Genomic DNA, 27,428 nt, shown 5'->3' on the forward strand with positions numbered 1-27,428 from the left:
AACTCCAGTCCTCGAGGGCCAGAATCCAGTCGGGTTTTCAGGATTTCTCCAAATAATATGCATGAGATCTGTTTGCATGCAGTGCTTTCAATGCATATTCATTGGGGAAAACCTGACTGGATTCTGGCCCTCGAGGACTGGAGTTGCCCAGCCCTGTTCTAGACACCAGGGCTTTTGGAGGGAGGGTAGGAGCAAGAAAGATGCCATTTTTCATTGACTGGGAGGGAGGGGGTTCAATAAATGGGGGGGGGGGGGCTCCAGATCCCAGAAAAGTGTCCTAAGTAGTAGGGAGAGTCAGCTCTGTGAAATTGGGCTGGGGAAGGCTCGGGGATTGACATGAAGGATGACATTTTGCAGTGGGCTGCAAATTACTACTTCCTTTTTTTATTTGCATGATTGTTGCATGATTATTTTTGTGGTGGAACTAGCATTGCTTACAGCATGCCTGCCTGGCATTATTTGAGGATGGCACCTGTAATTTCTTGGTAGATCACAAATCCTCAGTAGTGTAGGAAGGAATTTTTTTTTTTTTTTTTTTTTGTATTACACAAAGGGATCCCTTTCACTGCCACTAGTACTACCGCAGCCGAACCAACTGAAGGTGGAGGGGAGGAGCCTCGGTAGCGCTCGCTCAGACGAGTGTACCGCGCGGAGGCGCGTCATGGACGCGGGCGTCGTGACGTGATGCAGCAGCAGCAGCAGCAGCCCAAGGGGGCGGGGCCGCCGGGGCTGGCGCTCGGGCCTCGGCTGTCGTCGTGCCGCTTCGGAGCTCGCGCTGTTCAGTCAAGGGACTGGGGGCCAGCGGCACGCGGGCTTTGGCGCCTTTGAGCGGGGAGCAGCGTCGGCCGCCTCGGAGCGACGCCCGCGAGGAAAAAAAAAAAAGCTGCCTGAAGGGCTGCGGCTCGCGCTGTCCCGAAAGGCCCCTTCGCAGCAGGTAATAAGAGTGGGCGAGAAGGAGCGCGCGAGGGGCTCAGGTGGGCGCGAACTTGGGGCAAACGCTCGTCTGTGGTGGGAAGTTTCAGCTGGCGCTGCTCGAGGGCGCGTGCACGCTTTGCCTTGACAGAGACGGCGTTGACAGCGTTTGCATTGTTAGATCAGCGAGGAAAGAGGATGCTGCTGCCCAAAACTGCGCTTGTCAGCTTGTGCATGTCCTTTTGTCAGAAACAGTGGAAACTTTATGAAGCAATTTTTGCATAAAAATGTATTTGACATGCATGTGTGGAGAAATGTGCATGCTGACAAAAGTACTTTAAAAAAAAATGTGCACATGCAAAGGGTAGTTCTATAAAGTATAGAATAACACTTGTGCACATGGCTGCTGCTAATTGGGAATTATGTGGTATATAAAGTTTTGAATAAACATTCACACAACTGTATGAACAAGCCAACAGCGGAGCCTTTTAACCCTTTCAGGACCAAGGGACATATTTGTCCCATAACTTTAAAATCCTATAAATTTTGATTGGGATAGTCTACAGTTCTAAATTTGATATGTACGGATTCCATATGATACTGCCTTTATGTAAACAAACTGGTTCCGACATTCATTCATTAGCGTCGTTGCCAGATTGACGAGAAGATTCACTTGCCACACTGTCCATAAGCCAGAAGTGTGATTTAAAAAAAAAAAAAAATGATATTTCACAAAAAAAAAATCTATTTTTTGGCATCTGCAAGCTCTTTTTACCATAAAAATGTCGTCAAAACCACAAAAATTGGCCTACGATCCTTATGGTCCTGAAAGGGTTAAAACACAAGGGCTCCTTTTACGAAGGCGCGCAATACCGCGTGCTAAACCGCCTCCTCTTGAGCAGGCGGTAGTTTTTAGGCCAGCGTGGGGGTTAGCGCGCAGTGAAAAGTGGCGCGCGTTAACCCCGCTAGCGCGGCTTAATAAAAGGAGCCCCAAGTGTTCTCTTTTATTTCAGAACGCTGCTTTATTTGTGCGCTGGCTCGCCGCGCCTAAACGGCCTGCCTCAGGAGCCTTATTTTAGCGCGCTATATTTTCTGGAATGCAGCGTATCGTAGGTAAGAGCAACTGTGCATCCCTTAAGCTTGAAGTAACGCCAAAGAGTGGCCTTTGAGAAGTTATTCTTACCTACGATACGCTGCATTCCAGAAAATATAGCGCGCTAAAATAAGGCTCCTGAGGCAGGCCACTTAGGCCGAAACACGTACGTGTCGAGCCACCGCACAAATAAAGCAGAGTTCTGAAATAAAGGAGAACACTTGTGTTATGAAACTATCCACTGTTTGCTTGTTCGTTATTTGGTTCCGGAGGCGACTCTCCTGGTTCTTCTTGCCAGACCCTATTGTATAACACCCACTAAGCAATTTTGCTGTGTTATGTGTAAAGGAGGTGGTAATGTGGGCGGAGCGTGGAGATCTTGTGGGCGTGTGTTTGAGAAAGACATATAACTTACAAGATACCGTAAGCTATGTGAATGGTGGGATGGATCATAGAGGTACAAGATATTTAGTCTGATGGAAGTTTAATTGCAGTACAAAAAAAGATAAGTTTGGGTAGGGCTTAAAGCATTACAGAGAATAAAAATGAGTTGGATGTGATCTAAAAGGTCTGAGAAACTGATATGAACTGGTTGCTCTGAATATTAACTTTGTTGTTTCTGATCTCTGTCGCTTCTGCGTTTTGAATTTTGCTCCTAGGCTACTTTGTTTCCTTCTTATTTTGCTTGCATTTTGAAATGAAAAGTAGCTCACCTGTTATCCTTTTTGACTCTGTCCTGAGCTCAGTTATGATGCACTCCTGTATTACAGTGTTTCTCAACCTTTTCAAGCCAAGTACCCCCTAAGCCTAACAAATACCAATCGAGTACCCCCGCCCAAACTCCGCCCCTGACTCCACCCCCATAATAAGAATGCCATTTCTTCTTTTTATGTTTATAAACAACCATTCTCAGCCAAGGTCTTGGTTTCTTGTAAACTTTTTCCATTTATTTTTAATATACAAACAATCTGTGGAATGTCTTGTCAAATTATCCACCCGTGCCATGCCCCCTAACACAAAAGGCACTTAAACTACAGCAGAACCAGGTTTGATTTCCACTGTGGCTCCTTATGACTTTGGGCAAGACACTTAACCCTCCATTGCCCCAGATATAAAACTTGGATTGAAAGTCTACTAACGACAGAGGAAGTACCTGTATGTAGTATAAATATGCAAAGCACTTCAGCTGCAATGTAGCACAAAGCTCTGTTTCTAGTAGCACTAAATCAGTTATTATCAAACCCCAAACGGTCGCAAAACATCATGTCCTCCATACTTGTCTGAACTGCACTCGCTCCTCCTTCGGTCTTCAGGCCCCAGCAGCACTCCCGCAATGGGTGGCTGACCCAGAACCCTTCTCTCCGACGTCAATTCTGGGTCAGCCACTTACGTGCGTGTGCTGCCTACCGCAAGGAGCGCTGCCGAAGGCTGAAGACTGAAGGAGCTAGTGTGGCTCCAAGAAGGTTGTTGCGGGAGCGGCGGTGGGGAGGGGGGTCAGGAATGCGAGATCTCGAGCGGTGATGACAGCAGCATCGGAAGGACGGGTGGAAATTGGTGGTCAGACCGCGTACCCCCTAGTGTAAGCGTACTGTGGGTTGGGAAACACTGCTATATTTACACACTGATTTGCTTTTATCAGCTTGATGTATCCACCCCACCATGCATCAGAGTGGATCACAGTGCAATCTAATCTGTGTGGTGAGAAGAAACTGTTTAGGAATGCCTCAATCCAATTCATAGGAAAAGAGATGTACCTTTACTACTACTATTTATTATTTCTAAAGCACGGTGCATTAAACCTATAAGAGACGGTCCCTGCTCAAAAGAGCTTACAATCTAATTATGACAGACTTAGAGGACCATTAAAACATTTAGGAGAAATTCTGTAATTGGATCCAGAAAAAATTAGCACTAAGGCCCTGATTCTAAAATTCCGCCTAAAGTTAGGTGCCTAATTTAATTGAGGAATAGGCTTAATCACAGTTGGATTTAATTGATGGGTGCCTAACTCAAAACCCTTGATTCTATGAAAAGGATGCACTTAACTCAAAGTGGGTGTGATTACGAGTTAGGCTCCTCTTTGTGATTCAGGTCTAGAAATCCCTGGCATAAATTGTTAGGACGCTGAGTGTTTCCTAAGGCACCGCGGAGTATGATTCTATAATGAGCGCCTACGTTTTATAGAATAGGTGCTGATATCGGCGCTTAACTTTAGGTGAGCTTTATAGAATCAGGTCCTTAATGCTGTTCTGTAAAGGGCTCGCCCTTAGCACCAATTCCTGTGCCTTACTTACGCCTCCTGAAATAGGGTGTAAATGCTGCCCCCCCCCCCCCCAAGTTAGGCACATCGTGGCCGTATCCTGTAAGAACTTGCATAACCTTTTGGAACGCTCCTGACGTGCCACCTTTTGTGTTACGTGTTATTGGAGTTAGGTGCATGTATGCAAATGTATCAATTAACTTCAGTAGTTGGTTGTTAGCACCTAATTATTGATGTTAATTTGCTCATTAGCCAATTAATATGGGTGCACACATTTTGGTGCGCAAATCTTGGAGCCATATATACAATCCAGGGGTTAAAGATGTCGTAGATCTCATCAGGAATGAAAATAGGATGCTAGTAGTTGTTTTGGTTAATTGCCACCTGAATTACTTACACTTATTTTTTTCCCTAGTATTGCTTCATTATGACTCCAGTGGGAAGGAATGTAATCTGTAGGAACAGCATTTCAGGAGCTGACATCATTAATTAATGCAGTAACACTAGCGGGAGCCTTCAATGTACAGAGCTTCTGGTTTCTTGGTCAAATTCTCAGTCAATTTCTGTTTCTCTTCATATATGCGTATTATTTCCTCTACTGTCGCACATGGCTTCCCAATTTTATTGATGTTGTCCCTTCCAGTGTTTTAAATATCTCCTTCCCTGAATTCAGTAGTTCATGACATGTTTGTTGTGTTTCTATACTGCTTTCCTTAGACACAGTCCAACCCGCGGCTGTTTAGATATACATGGAAGGAGGTGTTGTCAGCATGCTGGCTTTTTTCCCATTTGTTTCAGCTTACTTCCCTGGTGCACCTACTTGCATAGCTCATACATGTGTTTCAGTTCACTTTTAGTTTACTGTTGAAGCTCAGAGGGGCTAGGTTAGAGGAGCTTTAAGAAAGTCTGTTATACTCTGGTGTTTTTCTTTCATAAATGTAAGAAATATCTGCATGCAAAAAGGAATATTTTGATCATTTGTCATATGCACCTAACTGGCTGAAAAATTTCCAATGATGTCAGCTCTGGTAAGAACCCTCCTGTTTTCTCAGTGCTTTGTGCTGATATTTTTTTTCAGCAAAAAAAACAAAACAATTCCAAGCAGTGGTAAACAAGTGTCATTTTTATTTTCATACAAGAATAATCAATTGCTGTTCTTCCCATGTTCTCTGCAGTTGACAGCAGCATGATTATCTTTTTGCTCAAACTGTCATGACTAGCTTTTAAGTTTTATTGTTTTTCAGTATTTGTTTTATTTTTAGTAACAAAGTTTAAAATCATTAAATACGGTATTTGGGTGTTTTGTTTTGTTTTTTTAAAAAAAGCACTGTTCTGAGCAGCTATGAAATTTCAGGTTTTATAGAGCAGTCTATAATATAGAGAACCTGGAGATCTTAGTTTTGCAAACTGGACTTGGTTTCTGGTGGGGTTTGTAAGAATTAGATTAGGCCTGTCTGTAAAGGCTGTGCAAATAGCCTGGATGTCACTGCACTGAAAATTTGATATAACAACAAATCTTAAGGCAGACATGGCCTGAATTGGACAGTAGAGAATGACATGGTGACAAAATTCATCACCATCCCCGCGGATAACCACGGGAAACAATCCCATGTCATTCTTTAGTGTCTGTCTCAACCTCAGTACTTCTACACCAGTATTCTTCAGTGCAAGGCTTTTGAGGGTCAATAGCTTTGCACATTCATACTCTGATTCTTATGTGATCCAAGTATAGGATAATGAAGCCACTGTGACATCACTGATGAGGTTGGCTCATAGGCATTGGTGGAATGAGGCAATATGACATCACAATCTTAGCTCTGGAATGTTGCTACTCTTTTGTTTTCTGCCAGGTACTTGTGACTTGAATTGGCCACTGCTGGAAATAGGATACTGGGCTTGATGACCTTCGGTCTGTCCCAGTATGGCAATGCTTATGGTGTTATGTTCTAACCATCTGGTGCCTTTCTTTATTGTCTATCTCAGCCCCAATCCTTCTTCAATGCAAGGCTTGAGGGTCAGTGGCTCTGCCCATTCATACTCTTGATTCTTCCCTCTCTCCTAAGAGAATGATATGTTGATGGTTTCCAGGGGTTATCCATGGGGACGGTGATGAATTTGTCACCGTGTCATTCTCTATTAGACAGCAAATCTTAAGGCTCACATGGTCTGAATTAGGCAAATATTTTCTACTAAGTGAAATGGTAGGAAAAAAACAATTTAAAAATCAGGCTTCCATTTTACAAAATCAATTTCAGAATGGATCATTGTGAACGCTGGTCTCTATTGGACTGATTTTGGGTAAGCCAACATTTTTGGATCATGCTGGATGCAGTATACAAACCGGTTTGGGAACAATGTAAAATAAATATTACATATACTGTAAATTTGTTGGTTGTATTAGTTTGAAAGGCCTTTCTGTTTGCTTATTGTTTGTTTTTTTGCTTTGTGTTTTAAGTAGAAAGACTGGTGAATTCTGGGTGGGTTGTGATATTAACTAGTTTTTGAATCTGTGTAAAACTTTGCAGACATATATGAAAGTTTCTGAGACCAGTAGGTTTCCTTCCTCCAAATGATTGCTCATGATCTTCAAAGGTTCCATTTTTCTCCAGATTGATAACGATTGTTTGAGCTTTTGTGTAGAGCTTAGTAGAAATTAGAATCAACCATTTCCTGCTTCCTACCTGCACATTACAGCAGATTTTCAACTGGCCAAAGATTTGAGGCCTAGCTGGCTCCCCCCTTCTCTTTTTGTTTTATCTTTAAATTTTCCAATTGTTTTGGGATTTCTAGTCTTTTAAGTTTTTTACTGAGAATTTTATATTGTTTTTGCCAAAAGTTGTCTTTCATTTTGTGCGTGCCAGAGTCTAGCTGTATTTAGCAGATGGGCCAGGAAGATTTACACGTCTGGAATTTCTACAGTAGCCAGACACACTGACTGATTTTAGGTTCCAACCACGTAAAAGTGCTCTCTGTAGAGGCACGATTTAGACCTTGACATCCCTACATAATTAATTATAACGGCTAAACTTTATGGTGAATGTATAGTTTATTCTTTTGGCATTTATATAATTCACTGAAGAAAAGCAATTTACAAACAAGAGTCCTTGCTAAAGGCGACTTTATAATCCATGTGAAGCAGTGGGTCTTCCTTATGTAAAGTACTATCCTTTTTTTAGATTGTCTTTGTGACAAAAGGTCTCCAGGACTCGTTTGTTTCAACTTTCATGCGTGTGGGTTTTTTTTTCCCCAAGGCCTCATTGCATTTCAAGCATTTCTTTGGGTTTCTATAAAGCAGAAACCTACCACATTAAGGTCACACTATCTTTTAAACATATCCATGTGTAAATTGCAGCATTTACATGCAGATATTGCATAACTTGTGAATGCAGGTTTCAGAAACCTATTTTGATGTGGAAATCCTAGCCATGTAGAGATTACAGGGGTGTGAGGTTTTGGTGGGAATAAAATCTATAAAGGGAATGAACGTATAAATAGGGAAAAATTCCACTTTGGGTTGTACATTAGCTCAGAGACGCACATAGGTTTTCAAAAAGGGCTTTTGTCTGCCAGGGCTTCTAATCCTTAATCCTACATAGTTTTTGTCTATTTTGTAATATGGGGCACCTACACAAAAGTGGCACCGCTTATATGTGGAAATTGTGAAATTGCTACCTCTTGGGTGCTGACACCTCCACATAGGGGCTGCCAGATTCATGCTGTTCATTTTTTCAACATGTACCGTATGTTTGTTTGAAATGGCTGCATGTGCTGGTAAAGACATTTGCACTCTAATAATAATAATAATAATTTATTTTTTGTATACCGCTATACCAAAAGTTTAAAGCAGTTCACAACAAAGGAAAAATACATACAATCAGTGAATATAAGGTACATAACAATCAATAATAATAATAATAATAACTTTATTCTTATATACCGCCAACAATCTTGCGACTTCTAGGCGGTTTACAATGAAGAGAAACTGCACAGACATCGAATTACAGAGTGTGGCAGTGAATATCTGATAGTAGCAACAATAAAAATAATAACAACAGTTTGTATACTGCAGGACTGTGAAGTTCCATGCGGTTTACAATGAATTAGAAAAATTCCATAAAATGAAAGGAACATTCATAGTTAGAGATTAGAGGTTAACAGTTTACAAGATCTAATTTGGGGAGGGATTGCGATGGGGGCTATTGTCCTGATTCGTCACCTAGGTATTTCGAGAACAGGTATGTTTTTAGGTGTTTCCTAAATTCACCATAATTGTTTGAGTGTGTAATTAGTTTTTCCAAGTCTTTGCCCCATAAGGCTGCTTGGTATGATAGAAGTTGTTGATGGTGTCTCTTATATTTGCATCCTCTGGCTGGTGGGGAAACGAATTTCTGGTGTGCTCTTCTCTCATGTCTGTTGGTTGGGAATGAGAAGAGGTCTGTTATATATTTAGGGGCTAGACCGGATAATACCTTGAAGCAGAGACATCCCAGTTTGAACTTCGTACGTGCCTCCATTGGCAGCCAGTGCAGAAGTCGGTAGGAAGGGGTTATATGTTCGGACTTCTTCAGTCTGAAGATCAACCTGATTGCTGCATTTTGTATCAGTTGTAGTCTCTGCATTTGCTTCCAGGTGATTGCCAGATGGGTAATGTTGCAATAATCAAGGTGGCTTAGTATTAGGGATTGTACCAGAATTCTGAATGCTGAAAAGAAAACATCAGGTAAAAGCATAGAAAGTTAAACACTGACCACAATTAAGATGTAAGCATGTTGAACAGACATGTCTCTAGTGATTTTCTAAAATCAAAGTAAGAAGTAGCCTCTAATATAGGTTTTCCAAGCCATGTATTCAGTTTAGCGGCCTGGAATTCAGTCTAGTGGCCTAGGTAGTTTTGAAAAGAATGCTGGAACTAAGCTCATCCCAACCTGGATATCTCAGTTCCGATCTCTGCGTTCTCTGTAAATTAGGACTCTAAACTCTTTTTGAGATGTGGGATTTTGTGTGTGAAGTCAGAATATAAGCAAAACAGAGAAACCCCCTACATACAAAAAAAAAAGGGTTGGAAATTCTCTGTTTTCAATAGTAGGGGTGAAATTTTGGAACTTATTGTCAGGTCAGTTACGATTCTTAAATGCAGATACATAGCTGACATCCAGATTTGCAGCCAATTGAGACACCGTTATCTGTTGGTCTTCTCTAATCAAGGCATTTGCCCTGTCAATGTGCTCTTATGTGTGCAATTTTGATGGGCGAACAGAATGACCTTCATCGGCTACATTTGTTCTTCCTGCTTGAAACCTTTTTGTTCACTCATAAACTTTTCATTGATTCATGGTGCTATGTCCATACTGAGTCAGTATCCAATGGTGAATTTCCCTTTGCCTTTGATGGTGCAATCTTGCAGTGGAGCGTCCATGTTTTTGACCTTGGGGTTGCCACACGACTAAAGGCCAAGTGCTGCACTGTGCATGGACGAACTAACCAACAGGCAATGTACAAGTACATATGTTGCATTTCGCTAGCTCTGTTCTGGTTATCACGTAATTTAACAATTACCTTTAATTTTCGATTCACCCTCGTGTAAACTGCTTTGCCGATGATTGGCAACTGTGCTGAATGGCATCTATGAGTTGGACACCATTTATAGAATCAGGATTTGCACACCCAAATTAATTGAATAACAAGCCTTTATCTGCCAATAATTGTGTGTTAACAATTATTGATGTTAATTGTTATTCGTTAAAGTTTGCACTGCAATAGGCAAGGCGCTTAACTCTACTAGCTCAGAAGGATGTAAGAACATAAGAATAGCCTTACCAGGTCAGACCAACGATCCATCGAGCCCGGTAGCCCGTTCTTATAGTGGCCAGTACAAGTCACTAGTTCCTGGTCAAAACCCAAAGAGTTGCAACATACCATGCTACCTTTCCAAGGCAAGCAGTGGCTTGGGCATTAGCATTTGTACTAGGTTTCAGCAGGCATAATTCTGGCACCTAAAGTTTGTTCTGGGAATTAGGGCTATTCTATAAAGAGCACACACCCTTTATTGATTTGTTGTTTTTTTTTCCAGCGCCCATTTTTGAACTCCACTGTATAGAATTTCCCACATAAAGGGCACAAAAGGGTTAAACAGTTTTACCCACATTCATCTAACTAATTGCTGAAATGAATTGAGATGTCTTAATTTTGGACCGCAGATCCTGAAAATATTCAAAACCAAACTGTGCTTAGAGATTTTGTCCTGGTTTCTGGCTGCTGTTCTGTTTTTCTGTTGTTGAAAGACTTCACTCAGAGCTGTCAAGTGACTCTGTGTCTGAGGCGAATTTTGACTAGTTCTTGGTTTTGAATATTTTTTTGGCCACAGTGAGAGAAATTCCCATCTGTTACTCCATATTTGGTAAATTTGTAAAATCGAGCATAATGGTATAATGTTTAGAGCAGGGTAATACACATCACTGTTTAAAAATATCCTGTAGCGTTCTAATTTTGGGGACGTTAATAATGTTTTATATTTGCTGTGTACTAAGTAGAGATACATTGGGTTTAAATAATGCCGAACCAGCTTGGCACAATGTTGTCTGCATCAGCCTTCCTGAAGACAAGTTGGAGGGCATGGAGGCAGGCAAGAGAAGGGCTTAGGTAGGTTAAGATTTGAATAAGCAAAAGTGGAAGCTGGTGTCGGAGCATTACAATCAGCAGATACATATTAATGGAGTTTATTTTTTCACCATATCAGTTTGAATAATTAAGAACATAAGAAGTTGCCTCCGCTGCGGCAGACCAGAGGTCCATCTTGCCCAGCGGTCCGCTCTCGGGGCGGCCCATCAGGCCCACTGCCTGAACAGTGGTCTCTGACTAATTTTACTATTTACCTCTAATCCTTTCCCTATAACCTTACCTCTACTCTTATCTGTACCCCTCAATCCCTTTGTCCTCCAGGTACCTGTCCAGACCTTCTTTGAAGCCCTGTAGCGTGCTTCTGCTTATCACATCCTCCGGTAGCGCGTTCCATAGCTTTCTTTCAGTTTTTATATGTTTTATTTTTATAGATCGCTGGCTCCCTCCTGCGGATTTCACTTTCATTTGAACTGCGTAGCACGAGTAACCAGTTTCTAAAACATCTCAAAGTCGACCTGTTTTAAGAGAGCTTTTCAGTGACTAATAGGGAGTTCTCGCGGTACTCAGGTGATCCACTGTTGATTGTTAATATTTTTTTGAATGTGCTATTTTACTACATCGAATGTTGGAAATAACGTTTTAAAAAAGGACTTTTTCTTTTCAGGCTTAGGGAAATAAAGAAAGAATATAAGGAGAAAGGGCAGGGGTGTAAGGGGGCAGACCGCGCTAGAAGCAGAAGGACTGCAGAACCGCACTGTGGGGTCCTTTTACTAAGGCTTGCTAGTGCATCTTGGCGCTTCCTAAAAATTAGCGTGCGCTAAATACGCATGGCAACACGTCCGTAGGATATAATGGACGCATTAGCATGCGTTAAGTTTTAGCGCACGCTAAGACGCACCAGCGCGCCTGTGTCTTCACTGATCTGAGGAAGGGAACATACTGTAGCTTTCAATCTGTTAATTCAAAGATACGAATCCACAGTTACCACCTACAACTTGTTGAGACTCTTAGGGGTCCTTTTATTAATCCGCGCTAGCCGTTTTAGTGCGCGTGTGCACTAAACGCTAATGCGTCCATTATATTCTATGGACGCGTTAGCATTTAGCGTGTGCTCCTTAGCAAAAGGACCCCTTAATTTTTACTTAATCAAGTGGATTAATCTGGCATCCATAATACTTTCCTAAGAAGAAATCGCAGCACTTGCAACCCTTCTGTATTTCCTGGTTTTGAAAATGGTGTCAGATGAACAGTGCTATATGTGTTTTCTTTTATCTAACCATCAAATTATGTGCACCAAGGGTTTGCCTCGCTGTTTTCACTTGAGCCAGATTTCGTTTAACATGTTAGCTGCAAGAAGCACCACTCTCTCTCTTTATTTTTCTGTTTCACATCCCATTTTTAATCTAGACGATTGCAAAACTATGCAGAGTTGCAAAGTCTGGGTACTTTTCCTGTGTACTTTGCAAAATTATATTGGAGAAAAAAGCAGCCACAGTGCTTTTGCTCTTGCTTTTTCAGTGGTTACCTTTCCCCTTAAATTCAGCTGTCAGATAAAGTCGTGCCGTTGATGCCTCTTTATTTAAGCTGAATATTCAGTAGCACTAAAATAAAAAAGGAGTGTGGAAGGCACCCAGTCAACCAACTTCAGGGACAATCAGTTTATTAAAAATATATAAAGAAATGATGTATAAACAACTTGTACACAAAAAAATGCAGGCCCGATAAAAGAGTCTTTCACACACGGTCCATGTTTCAGCTATAAAAGCCTTCCTCAGACTCTTTTCTTAGGCCTGCATATTTTTGTGTACAAGTTGTTTATACATCATTCTCCTGGAAATGTCCAGACTATCAATTGTAACTTGCTATATACATGATTCTTAGTATTGTAACGCTCCTGGAAATGTCCAGACTACTATTTTGTAATCCGCTTAGAACCGCAAGGCACAAGCGGAATAGAAATCACTAATGTAATGTAATGTAATCATTTAATAAACTGATTGTCCCTGAAGTTGGTTGACTGGGTCCCTTCCATGCTCCTTCTTTGTTTTACATTTTTACACATGTTGTGGGATATATTCAGTAGCACTATATATGTTTTATGCGATGACCACATCACTTCTTCAGTACATAAATTAAACCCGTTAGCAGGCTTAATTTATGAATATAAATAGCTAGTATCTGGATAACATTTCTCTGCTGTCTGGGTAACTTCTGCCTCGGGGCCCCCGGCATGCATCTAGCTTCTCCTACTCCTCCTCTTCTTCTACATACGTTTTTCTGCATTCAGTCTCTTATATACTGGCAGGGTTCAAAACAAAGGATTTGTGTGTTCATTTCCACTGCAAAATGTATAAATTGGGTTGAATATTGGGCTCAGTGCGCATAGTTGCCTTCCCTGGTCTAATCCCACCTACTTTCTCAAAGCTGAAAGTATTCACATCATTGATCCCTGCAAGCAGTTTTTATTTTGTACAGGGTGGACAAATGTCTTATAGTCTTAAACGTAAAAACATATAAAACGTGAAAAACGGTCTGCAAGTATCTTAAGGGCCATCACATGTGATAAAACAGGAGATTAAAAAGAACAAATCACACATGAAACGTTTTTATAAAAAAGTAGGTAATGGTATATTGAAAAAAGCAACAAACAACTGATTGATAATGATAAAGTTTAGCAATCTGAAAGAAGATGTGTGTAAATCTGGAACATTGTATGCCTGTCTTTTATATAAAATTAATTAATTGAAACTGAAAGCATATATTCTTTCTCTTTTTTTAAAACAAGATTTGTTTGGTAGAACAACTGCTACAAACGGTATCTGAAAGAACGGTAATCACTCCTTAATTTGAAATGACTCCTATACTGTGCAAAACATAAAGATCACACATGCCAGGGATGGTGTTAGGCCAAGGAGTGCAATTAGGGCAACTACCCCCTGGCTAGAAAAAGCCCTAAGCCTGCTGGAAGTTGAAGATGGCACGGGGTAGTATTGGACTTCTGCCTCGGCCGCCCCAAAGTGCACCAGTGATCCTCCACAAGCCACGATTAATTTTTAAAGTGAGACCGGGATGTGGGTCCAGATGGCTTCCCTCCCTCCCTTCCTGTCGCTGGCACAAACCATGCAGAGCGAGCCATCGAACACAGGCTTGCTCAACGATGCACATGGCCTTCCCTCTTTCGGGCTCCTCCTTATGACGCAACTTCCTTTCTTTGCGAAAAAGGAAGTTACATGGAGGAGCCCAGCAGAGGGAAGGTCACAAGCACAGTCCAGCAGCCCTGTGTAGAGATTGGCTCACTGTTCAAGGTTTGTACTAGCGTTAGAGAGGGAGGGAAGCCAGCTGGAGCCGCTGGATCCTATGAGCCAGGAGGGGCTGGGCTGGAGCCACTGGACCCGTGATGGTGGGATATCAGGGAGCTGTGGTGGGTGGGGTTCCCTGTGGGGATAAACCTTTTCACTGCTCAGCGGAGCAGTGAAAAGGTTCATCCTCATATCGGTGGTGAACAGATATCGATTTTACCCATTCCTGCAGTTTACTGCGGTACTTGCGGTTAGGCGCAGGAATGGGTCACCATGTCATTCTCTAATTCACAGCAAGATGGAAGTGCTGGAATTGTAGGCCTGGAAAACCCTAGGAGGCGCAATTCTTAATACGGTGCTGTTGCGTAATTGACACGTGATCGGTGGCTAATGATATCAGTGCCGTATAGAGAATCCATCCACCATTCTCTTTTAAGACTAGCCCTTTGTTACCAGCTATTTCAGCATGCTTGTTTAAATCTTTCTTCTCCCGCTCCTACTGTGTACCTGGGGGGAAGAGGAGTTACATTTAACCTTAATTATGAAATTTTATGTTTGCGGTAAGGTTTATATTTCTAGTGTTTCTAGATTTTCGGTTCTAAGACAAGAGTTAGATATTTCTTCCACTCGTATTTGGTTATGAGGAACATGTGCTGCATATAGAGACTTGTATGTTTTGTTTAACCAAGCAAGAGACAGTGAGTGGTCCTGTTGTCATAGAAGCCAGTTTTTTCAAAATGATTGGAGGTGCTACACTCAACACAAATTACCTCCTCCCCGAGCTAGGCGAAGGAGTTCGCTGAATACCAGGCTGGTACCTCTAGCTGTCGTATTGTGAATATCTGTGCGTGCTTCCAGCATCCTAGATGCAATAGCTTCCTACAGCTTTGCGGCTGAGCACAGGCCACATTTATTACAGCTTCAGATGGCACAGAGGTTTTTTTTTTGTTTTTTTTTGCTTTTATCATCGAAATGGATAGCGATTTACATTTCTACAGGCTCTTTGATCACAGCAAACCCGTACATATGGTAAATGTGCATGCATCACCTTTCGGGAGAAGATGGCTGCTGTCCCCACTGGTTAAAATCCTGAATGTCTCTTCCCATGGGGAAATGAAACAACTTGTTGATCTAAAATCACAGAAAACCCCCAAGACTAGTTCCTATGAGCCTCCTGTGGTCAAATCCCATCCCCTGCCTAAATTAACTGGGCTTGTTCCTATGACTAAAAATTCTGTTGTCACTTCTACAGAATGACACCACTGCTTGCTAGTTTATCTCGATTCACATATTATAGCTCTGGTACAAAAACAACAATATTTGGCTTTTCTCTCCTCTCCTTCATACATGCTCCATCCATACCAGAAAATATCCTGAATTTGTGTTATTTCTATTGATTCATGTAAATCATTTATATTTTACCTTTACTCATATTTCAAAGCAGATTTTCCGGGTAGGCTCATACGTACCAACCTTCCCTGAAGCTGAAGTACAATACTGACCATCGCTCAGAGTTAACAAAACGTAACTGAACCCATGTGCACAATAGTTAATTCGCGGCAGGTTAGGTAGGTAACACCCTTCTTGCTTATAACATTTTCTATGGCAGGCAATAAAAGAGGTAACAATTTAATCTCATGAGAACATCGTTCTGTGGAGGGCAACTATTTGGAGGACCGTGGAGGATAAATCTCAAGTGGTTTAATGCAGTTATCAGCCAGGATACAGTAGACAAGATTAAAATTGTTTTAACAGACCCAAAAGTGTGGCTTGTGAACCAAATATTTACACGGCTGAAGACGATCAGATTGTTGTGAGGTGGGCAGGTTGGTTTGGATTTAATTAAGGTTGCGTTTTTGGAGTATACACTTGTCTTGACTGATGATAGAGGATGAATGGGCAGATTGTTTTGAATTTGTTCACCCTGCTATACTGTTTTCACACTGTACATGTCATCGGTCACATGTACAAAGATTAGAAAGTGATTTTTTCGGTCTCTTTCATGCTTCTAAGTCACCCTGGAGCTATTTGGAGTTAACTCTGTCTTTGATCAAATATGATTTGTCTTTTTTTTTTTTTTTTTAAACCGGAGTCTCCTCTGCAAAGTACTGTAGGGAGGTTTTAAGGAACAGGTGTCCATTTTACCTTTTCCTTGTTTTTTCACCCCTACGTCTGTTTTACATTTTCTATTTTATTAGTCTGGATTTTTTTTTTCCAAAGTACTGCTATGCTGCTTCCTGCTTGTTACAAGAATTAAACCAGTCAAGAAGGGAGACAATGATAATCACTGCCCCTTCCCCTGGCTCCCTGCTTGTTTATTTTTAAACAGACAGGGAAAGTGAAAAGGGTGCTCTAGGTAAAGAATTAATTGGATTTAACTTCTGACTGCATCTCCCTTGCCAGAGGTTGTGCCTCCAGTGGGGTGTAAGGTAACAAGATTATCTCGTGCATATTGTGGATATCCTGAAGACCTGACTGGCTATGTGTTTTTTGAGGACAAGGTTGAGAATGCCTGATGTAGATACACACATTTCAGTTGCAGACAAATTTACACTGTCTTCATTCTATGCAAATTTCTCTCATGCATATTTATTATGGATAACCTGAAAACCTGACTGGCTAGGTGTGTCCTGAGGACTAGTGCTGCCCGATTTCCTATTCAAATCGATTCACCAATTCACTTCAGGTTAATCGAGTCAAATCATTTCCTTTTTAAAAAAAAATAATTAGTTTCCCAATTTGAGGATTAACCCTCCTCCCCGTGCCTTCAGGCCTTCTAAAGCAAGAGCGGCAGCACTGCCTCTTGCTGGCTGTCTGCTGCCACTACTACTTTAGGGGGGGGAAGGGTCAGTTGGGAAGTGCTGCAGTGTCCTCTGGCTTCCCCCTGGCCTCCCGCTCTTACCTAAATTACCGCAGCCTGCAGAGAGGATCGCCGGTGCTGTAGTGATCCTTGCAGGCTGCCGTCATCCTCAGCGGCACGTTCCCTCTGCCGCGATCCTGCCCCTGACGTCAGGATATCCACAATGAATGAAAAAGAATTTGCATATAATGGAGGCAGTGTATGCAAATCAAGTTTATGCATATTCATTGTGGATATCCTGAAAACCTGACTGGCAAGGGGGTACTCCAGGACCAAGTTGAAAAACACTGCCCTAAACCTCTCATCTGTAGGTTCAACAGTTGTTTTTCTTAGCACCTATGAACTGGAAGGTAAAGGCCTTCATCGGGTCATGACAGGAAATAGCATAAAAGTAGAAGATATACAGTTTAAGGAATGTAGTCGTGACGTCAGAGAGGCTTCTGACGCAGGCATGGATTGGGCGCTGCGGCTTTGAACGCAGCAAGGGAGCGCTCAGTCATCGCGTCCAGACAGTGGGCTGCAAAATAGTACCTGGCGGGCTGCGAGTTTAAGACCGCTGATCTATAACATCAAATCCTCTCTGCTGTTGTAAAATGTTCAACTATATGTGTGTGTTTGTCATCATTATGAATTACCCTGATATCTTACAGATCTGTTGTCTCGTGCCTTTTGCTTGTCATACTTGCTTATTCAATGAATTGGAGCACAGGTCAGCAATCCCAGTTGATTAAAATATCGTATACAAGCAAATAAATATTCTTTCTAAGCGGATATGACTGAAGGGCTTATTATGAACCAAAAAAAAATTGCAATCTGTTCTTGCAGCTGGCTGACTTCTTAGAAAAATCACCTTGAGCAGCCTAGAGAACCTTTTACACTGCTACGTCTTAGCAGATTAACCTGCACACAGGTCCTTAGTTGCTATCTAGAACCATAGCTAGCAACTGATTAATGGCTTTTCATCACTAGGCAAGATGGAGGGGTTAAACAGACTGCTCTCGAGTAGAGAATGACATGGACAAATTTGTCCCGGTCCCTGCAGGAACTCAATTTCCCTGTTCCATCCCCGTGAGTGTTGCCGCTGTCTCTGTCCTTGCCCCATTCCTGTAAGCTCTGCCTTAACCGCACAAGGCTCGAACACTTATGATTTTAAAGTTTTTGAGGCTTGTGCAGATGAGGACGGAGCTTGCAGGAATGGGGCAGGGACAGGAAAAGAACTTGCCAGGACGGGAAAATGAGTTTTCGCGGGGATGGGGAAAAATTTGTCCCTGTGTCATTCTCTACTCTCGAGGCCTGGTGGATGGATGCTGCAGTCACATAGGAGGAAATTCTATAGCCCTAGCAGGGTGCCAACATTTATGTGTCCTATTTCTGTAGATAACTAAAATGTTTGCATTGCTGTGTGCGTCACACAGGTTAAAAACGCTTATCTCAGTATAGGGTCTGATGTCCCTTGATAAATGGGTACTTTGTTGTGCACAGCGCTAATTGATTAGCGTGTGGGCCCTTAGGTCCGGATTCTCTAAACGGTGCCGTTCCTGGCGGCCGCCAATTTGCGTGTCAGTCGCTCAGTGGTGCCGTTTAGAGAATTGCGCCTCCAGTAAAGATATGCGCAAGAAATATAGGCCGGGCCTACATTTCTGGTGTTTACCTTTGACGTGAATTGCAGCTCCCAGAGGTGTGTACTAGTGCCTAATACCACTTCTGGCATTAGCCACATCTGTAGTAGCCGTAGGCACTTTGAATTTGTACTTAAATAACGTTTAAAACAGCATTTCCCTCTTAACTTAGGCACCAGTAGAGCACCATTTATAGAATTTCCCTCTTACTGCCTACAAAATAGGAGGTGGTAGAGGCTCACACGCTAATTGTTTTTAATGGCTGCGCTAATGGCGAAATTAGCGCTTAAGCATTAATTTGGAAAATGGGAAAATTGGCCTTAGCCCAAGGGAAAGACCTGCATAAGGGATGCTGCTAAGGCTGCTTTTTGACGCAGTTTAGCAAAAGGACTCCAATGCTATTTTAATGCATTCAGTACAAATCCAAAAAATCCGGATTCTCAGGACTGTGTCGTTTTGGATTTTCTGATTTTTCAGGCAGTACTTTTAAAATTCAGATTTAAGGAAGAATGAAGAAAAGATGAATAAATCCACAAAAGTTGCTGGCTCATCAATAAATACTGCTCTCTCCCCCCCCCCCTTATCAAGCCACACTGCCAGGCCACCCATAAGATTAGAATGCGCAGCTTAAATATGTCTGTTAGATAATGTAAAATGTAACAAAACAAAAAAGCCAAAGTCTGAAACATTTCTACAAATTTAAGTGAAGATTTTTCTGTGATGGCTTCCGTGTGGTTCTTCTGTCTGCAGTGGTTGGAGCATTGTCTGTGCTCAGAGTAGTTTCTTAGGGGTTTTAGTGGATCTGGTAGGTGTGTTTTTGAGAGCAACATGACATGAGGGTGAAAGCAGGTAGACTGAGGAGTACTGAAACGCATGTTTTTTCACATGATGACCTCCCAATAGAATTCAAAAGAGCAAAGGATAGGCAAAGAAGATCCTTACTTCTCTTGATGGTACTAAGGACAGTATCTTTCTTTCTTAAATCTATTCAACCTTCAGAGATTGAAAAGCATCTTTGTCTTAATCTTTGGTTTAGTTGGCTGTCTTCCATTTTGACAGCTCACTGTTACCTTCTGGTCCTACTAGAAGCAAAGCACAGCGTTTTGAGGGGAAAAAAAGTCAACACTGACGGCTACAAACATTCTTGGTGTATCTGCAAGGGAAAAGAATCTTTGAGAAACCAAGTTATTTTTGCAGCCAGAAAGTATAAGAGTTCAAAACATAGGTGTATTAGTCACAGCTTATGTGTAATTTCTTGTGTCAAAATACAGCTTTAATAGAACGCTATGACCTCCTGTGTACCTTACAGTGATTTGAAAGTGCACATTAAATGAAATCATGCTTATTAAAATGTTACTAACCCACTATTTCTAAGCTTCTTGAAGTATCCGTCTTGCGGTTCCTGTGGGACCAGACATGCTAGAGATGTAAATTACCAAGGAGACAAATGTCCAAACCGCCCATATGGCTACAAGCTGAGAGGATAACCCAAACGCACATGTTTTTAGGTACATTTTCAAATGAGAAGTAGCTGTGTTGCTCCTGTGGTTAATGCAGTGGACTGTGATCGTGGGGGAACTGGGTTCAATGTCCACTGTGACCCTGGGCAAGTTACCTAACCCTCCATTGCCCTAGGTATTACCTCCCCCCCCCTTAGATTGTGAGCCTACTGAGGACAGAGAAAGTTCCTGCATATCTGGATGAGAGATCACAGTTTAAAACTGAATATAGGAACATAAGAACTGCCTTTGTTGGGTCAGACCAGTGGTTCATCGTGCCCAGAAGTCCACTCACACAGTGGCCCTTGGTCAAAGACCAGCGCCTTAAATGAGACTAGCCCTACCTGCATATGTTCTGGTTCAGCAGGAACTTGTCTAACTTTGTCTTGAATCCCTGGAGGGTGTTTTCCCCTACGACAGACACTAGAAGAGCGTTCCAGTTTTCTACCACTCTTTGAGTGAAGAAGAACTGAACTAATGTTAGTTGGGAGAAATGGCCAGAGAGTATATAGTTAGGTTTGTGTCTATTGAGAGCTTCTATATTTCTACTAATGACTGCGGAGTCAATTCAGAGCGGTTTACATGAGCTTGTGTAAAGGTGTTACCATAGAAAGAGCTTTTGTGAGGTGACAGTTGCGAAAAATTGGGAAAGAAATGAATTTACTAGGGGTAAGACTTGATGCACAACTTAATATGCAATCTCAAGTGACTAAGACGATACCTTTTTCTTTTTTGCTCTAATTCATCTGCTTTTTCATTTAAAGCCTACATTAACATTAGCATATTTTAGATCAATTGTTCAAATGTTAGTACTTTCAAGACTTGATTATTGTAATGCTCTGTATCTAGGTATATCTTTATCTAGACTCGGAGCTTTGCAGCTGATTCAAATGCTGCTGCCCGTTTAGTAACTGGGACACTGAGATCATCTTATATAACTCCAGACTTAACTACAACTGCATTGGTTGCCCGTGAAATATAGGGTTCAGTATAAGATGTTCATCACACGCTATACGCTCCAGCTCCTTGGTATTTTAAACAGATTTTGAAACCATACTGTCCAGGTAGACCTTTAAGATCAGAGAAGAGGATGTTGATTTTGTAGAAATTTGTGGCAAAGGTGCATAATGCCTGTCTGAGGGCTTCAACAATCTCAGTGGCAGGAGTGAGGTTACGGAATGAATTGCTTGGCCTTTTTACGTTTATGCGCATGCTTAAAGCTCATCTTTTTGCAGCTGCATTTTTGAGTAGTTAGATGACCTGCATTTGTAAGTTGCACAGTGAATGTTTTGTCTTACTGTTACTTATTGTTTTTGTTATGTACATGAGAATAGCCTTACTGGATCGGACCAATGGCCCATCTAGCCCAGTATCCCGTACTCACAGAGACCAATCCAGTTCACAAGTACCTGGCAATAACCCAAATAGTACCAGCATTCCATGCCGCTGATCCAGGGCAAGAAGTGGCTTCTCCCATGTCTGTCTCAACAGCAGTTTATGGACTTTTCCTCCAGGAACTTGTCCAAACCTTTTTTTTTAAACCAGCTACATTAACCGCTCTTACCACATTCTCTGGCAACGCATTCCAGAGTTTAACTATTCTATGAGTGAAAAAAAAATGTTTCTTCCTATTGGTTTTAAAAGTATTACTCTGTAACTTTGAGAGTCCCCTAGTCTTTGTAAATCTTTGTAACTTCTACACCACTCAGGATTTTGTAGACTTCGATCATATCTCCCCTCAGCCTTCTCTTTTCCAAGCTGAAGAGCCTTAACCTCTTTAGTCTTTCCTCATACGAGAGGAGTTCCATCCCCTTTATCATCTTGGTTGCTCTTCTTTGAATCTTTTCTAGTGCTTCTATATCTTTTTTGAGATAAAGAGACCAGACCTGAACGCAATACTAAAGATGAGGTTGCACCATTGAGTGATACAGCGGCATTATAACATTCTTAGTGTTGTCTGCCTTCTTGTTGCCAAAAAGGTTTTTCACAACTACACACAATTAATAGAGGATATGCAAAAGACTTGGCTGTAACATGAGTGTTAAAGTCCATTATCTGCACAGTCACTTAGATCGCTTTCCAGAGAACCTTGGTGACATAAGCGAAGATCAAGATGAAAGATTTAAGGAAGACATAAAACAATGGAAGCCAGATATCAAGGAAGATGGGATGCACACATGATGACAGACTATTGTTGGAATCTTATGCAGGATTGTCCTGGCAGATCCCAGTCTCGGAAGTCTTACAAAAACAGCTTCTTGTGTGTCGAATTATTAAGGTTCCACACTTGCTATTCTTTTAATAAACTGGCTAATATTCAAAGTGATTTAAGCAGGCAGGAGCCTCTCTCGCCTGCCTAAATTGTTTACCACCACCTTGTCAGCGGCAATGCCTACTTTATGTTCAAATCTGTTTTATTATGAATACAAAACAACAAAGACAACAAAGTCAAAGGAATTAACTTCCAACAATACAAACGTTATCAGAGGCAAGGCGGTGGTAAGCAATTTAGGCAGGCAAGAGAGGCTCCTGCCTGCTTATCACTTCTGACAAGCCCCAGAAATGCATCTGATCGGTTTCAGGAAAAGCTGACAGTTCAGGGGCGATGTTAGGAAGGAGCCAGTCCTCAATAATAGAGGCTGTAATCGTTATTACTTATGCCATCATCTGGGGATGGATCATAAAATATATACTCATTATTATATCATATGGTGCATTTACATGGAAATTTGAGAAGAAAACAGGCTCCCAATCGAAGACCCAACCCAAGATTGAAGTATCAAAAATTGCCTTAGTCATATCTGGGAATAGCCATACTTCAAAAGCCAAAAAACTATATGTCCTGTGAGCAAAATAAAGTCTCAACATTGTTCCTTTCTGTTTCAGTAGCAAAGATTGGACATCACCAATGAATATTCGTTGTACATATCAAATTTTTATGCAGTCTATTTTGTGCCTTTGCCCTAGGAAAAAGGTAGGCTATCGGATGAAGAAAGGCGGTTTGTAAAACTTGATACCTTCGCTTTCAGAAGCTCCCTCCTTAAGAGGAATGCACCATTATTTGAAGCTGTGACTTCCAGCGAATTTAAAGGACTGGTGTGAGCAAAATCTGCTTCCATACTGTTTTCTCTCATTGGTAGTGGTGCAGTAGACAGGATGGGGCTGCTGGTTGGCGAGTTGCATCACTACGATCCCAGATAGCTCGCTCTTAAATCAGTATTGTTAGCATCATATAATAAACCCTTTGGAGTTCATAGTATGTTTTATAGGCTTTGGATGAGTTCCAGGTTCTGTACACCTTCCAGCACTGCAAAATAGTTAGATGTGGGTAAAAATCTAGGGAAAGCAGTAAGCTGTTTCCAAAATGCATTGATTTCAGGAAAGCTTTAAAAGAAGGAAGAAAGTTCCAAAATCATCATTTTAAATGCAATAATGCATCTGTATCTTAAGAGCAGTGTTAATCCCCTTTTTAGGAGATGCATTGCTCACTATAATAGGCCCAAAAGGATCATAGAGTTTACTTAACACATCCCCTTCTTTAGGATGGAAGATTTTCTTTTACATAAGAACATAAGAGATGCCGCTGCTGGGTCAGACCAGTGGTCCATTATGCCCAGCAATCAGCTCACGCAGCAGACCGTTTGGTCAAAGACTAGCCCTACCAGCGTACGTCCTTGTTCAGCAGGAACTTGTCTAACTTTGGCTTGAATCCCTGGAGGGTGTTTTCCCCTATAACAGCCTCCGGAAGAGCGTTCCAGCTCTCTACCACTCTCTGGGTGAAGAAGAACTTCCTTACGTTTGTACGGAATCTATCCCCTTTCAACTTTAGAGAGTGCCCTCTCGTTCTCTGTACCTTGGAGAGGGTGAACAACTTGTCCTTATGCACTAACTCTATCCCCTTCAGTACCTTGAATGTTTCGATCATGTCCCCTATCAATCTCCTCTGTTCGAGAGAGAAGTGGCCCAGTTTCTCTAATCTTTCGCTGTACGGCAGCTCCTCCAGCCCCTTAACCATCTTAGTCGCTCTTCTCTGGACCCTTTCGAGTAATACCGTGTCTTTCTTCATGTACAGCGACCAGTGCTGGATGCAGTACTCCAGGTGAGGGCGTACCTTGGCCCGGTACAGCGGCATGATAACCTTCTCTGATCTGTTCGTGATCCCCTTCTTTATCTTTCCTAGCATTCTGTTTGCCCATTTTGCTGCCGCCGCACATTGTGTGGACGGCTTCATCGACTTGTCGATCAGAACTCCCAAGTCCCTTTCCTGGGAGGTCTCTCCAAGTACAGCCCCGGACATCCTGTACTCGTGCTTGAGATTTTTGATACCGACATGCATCACTTTACACTTATCCACGTTGAACCTCATTTGCCATGTCGATGCCCATTCCTCGAGCCTGATTATGTCACGTTGCAGATCTTCGTAATCCCCCTGCGTTTTCACTACTGTGAATAACTTCGTGTCGTCTGCAAATTTAATCACCTCATTCGTCGTACCTATGTCCAGATCGTTTATAAAGATGTTGAAGAGCATGGGTCCAAGCACCGAGCCCTATGTCACCCCACTGGTGACGCTTTTCCAGTCTGAGTATTGTCCATATACCCCCACTCTCTGTTTCCTATGCTCCAGCCAGTTTTCTTTTAGTTTGCTTGTTTTTAGCCTGATAGTTTCTCCTTTATTTCTTTCTTCCAGCGAAATAAGTAGTAGTGCTGGAATCCTGGTATTGTTTATTTAGGCCCTTTTTTATGAAGCTGCGTTAGGGATTTTTATCGCAAGCCACTGCAGTAAAAACTCCAAAGCTCATGGGAATTCTATGAGCATTGGAGCATTTATCGCAGCAGCCTGCAATAAAATACCCTAACACGGCTTCATAAAAGGGGATTTTAATTGTGACTCTATAGCCCTCTTCTACTAAGGTGCACTAACCGATTTAGCGCGTGCTGAACGCTAACGCGTGCATGTTAGTCTATGGATGCATTGGCGTTTAGTGCACGCTAATCGATTAGCGCACCTTAGTAAAAGAGGGGGTTGATGTTACTCAGAATCGGATATCAGGTTTGCATCAGTTAAAATCTGCTGAGCTGGGGCACTTCATAATAATAACTTTATTCTTCTATACCGCCATCACCAGCAGTTCTAGGCGGTTTACACAAAAAAGAAACTGTAAAATCATTGAGAGTACAATCGCACAATGAATACACTACTTACAATCTTAAAAACTCCTAAGTTAGGTAATGAATTTGTCAAACAAAGTGGTCTTAACTAATTTTCAAAAAGAGCAGTAAGACAAAGCTTGATGGATACATTCACGTAGCCAAGATTGCAGTTTACCTGCTTGAAACACCAGTCTTATCTAAAAAAAAGGTCTTATATTGGCAAGCTTTTACCTTGGGAGAGGTAAATAAATGGAATCTTCTAGTTTCTCTCGAAGGTCTGTATAATTCAAAGTGGGGGGGAAGATAAATTGGAGACAATTCTCCCCCGAAACCTCCACTTAAATAATCTCTTCCTCCCCAAAACACCAACCAAGTATTCAGATCCCTGAAATGTAACGTAATCTTATTTGTACTCTAACTGTAATCTATTTTGTTATATCACACAGTAACGTACAGTCAATTTAATATCCAATTTGCAAGTTCTTCCGGAATTAATCCAGGTACCTCTCCTCCCTTGTAACCAAAAAATAAAAACCCCAAAAGTGTTGTAACTTCACTGGAAATGTCCAGTTAGCTCTTTTGTAATCCGCTTTGAACTGCAAGGTATAGGCGGAATAGAAGTCCCTAATGTAATGTAACAATCCCGATATCAGTTTACAACAGGAGTCCAATAAGCAATTTGATTTAAAATATATTTAAGTGGATATAGTGCAGGGATCTCAAAATCCCTCCTTGAGGGCCGCAATCCAGTCGAGTTTTCAGAATTTCCCCAATGAATATGCATTGAAAGCAGCGCATGCACATAGATCGCATGCATATTCATTGGGGAAATCCTGAAAACCCGACTGGATTGCGGCCCTCAAGGAGGGACTTTGAGACCCCTGATATAGTGCTACTGAATATTGCCTTTGACCTCTGAGGCACTGTCTGGTTAGTGCAGGGATATTCGATCTTCTTAACTAACTATCCTTCCTCCCCATTGTTACTAAGCTGCGGTAGAGATTTCTACCATGGCTTGGAGTACTAAATGCTCTGATGCTCCTAAAAGAAGGATTTCAGTGACCAGACATCAGAGTATTTTTTGGAAAGGTTACAGAAACTTCAGACACGATGTGCTAAGTGTGTTGAGCTTAGGTCACTGTTGTGCAAAAGAAGCAAGCATAGATTTGTCCGTGTTAAAATATGCCCATCCTTTTCCTTTAAAAATTAGGGTAATTTATACATATGTGCAGCAGGAATTAGGCAGCCTATTCCCACTACTAATACTAGTTTTAAAATTACTACTAGTTTATTTATTTAAAAATTTATAAACTGCATACAACTATGTGGTTTCCATATCACATACGTAAAATCTTACTTCCTTCCGATTATCAAATATAACACAGACATAGAACATAGGGATAGAGCACAAATTCAATCAGTTCAGAAGTACAAACAAGCTTTAAATCATACATTAATGTTGGAAAAATTCTAAAAGGCTATTATCAGCTGAAATATATCTTAGCATATTTATAAAACTAGTTACTAATACTAGTAATAAAATTACTCTCATAGGGGAATTTTCTTGCATAAATTCATTGTACAAACAAAACAGCGTTTTATAAAATTACCCTCGACACTTCTTTTTATGCAGCCTGAGGGTAGGCATGTTTAGGGGGCAGAGTTTGGATTGTATGCGGGTGGATTTTACGAAGAAAGTATGGAATGTTCTGAAATATCCATCTAAGTGCAGACTTCAGCCTCCTATTTATGCCCAGTCCTAAGCTCGTATAAGTCTGACTGCATTTTAGCCGTGATGTTGGCTGCTTTTCTGATGCTGTTTTATTTTAGCGCCTTTGCAATGAGATGAAACCACCCTTTTGTTTTTCTCCCCACTTCTTCCTCCACCTCCAAGGAATTTTCCAGCATTGCTATGCCGTTGACTGTTATAGGTGACCGGTCAAATGGGCTTGTTCATTGTGCTTTTCAGCTTAGAGTGCGCCATTGTCGAGCGAAAGGCGTTGGGAACGAAGCTTTGCTTGTGTGAGCTAACAATGAGTCATGCTACGGTGGAGGTGACAGTCTGTTACCGGGTCTAACTAGGCAGAGCATACGGCAGCCTCTCCCCAGTTTAA

General features: G+C 41.6%; 1 protein-coding gene across 3 annotated transcripts in view; it reads left to right on the forward strand.

The window, feature by feature from the left end:
* The first annotated feature begins 716 nt into the window (after positions 1-716).
* SFMBT1 (Scm like with four mbt domains 1) overlaps positions 717-27,428 on the forward strand; it is a 197,614-nt gene continuing 170,902 nt past the window's right edge. For all 3 annotated transcript variants that reach the window (XM_033926574.1, XM_033926577.1, XM_033926581.1), the window contains exon 1: positions 717-934. The gene's annotated coding sequence lies outside the window, so the exon portion shown is untranslated. The remainder of the gene's footprint in view (positions 935-27,428) is intronic.

The sequence above is a fragment of the Geotrypetes seraphini genome, chromosome 17, assembly GCF_902459505.1.
Source record: "Geotrypetes seraphini chromosome 17, aGeoSer1.1, whole genome shotgun sequence".
NCBI lineage: Eukaryota > Metazoa > Chordata > Amphibia > Gymnophiona > Dermophiidae > Geotrypetes > Geotrypetes seraphini.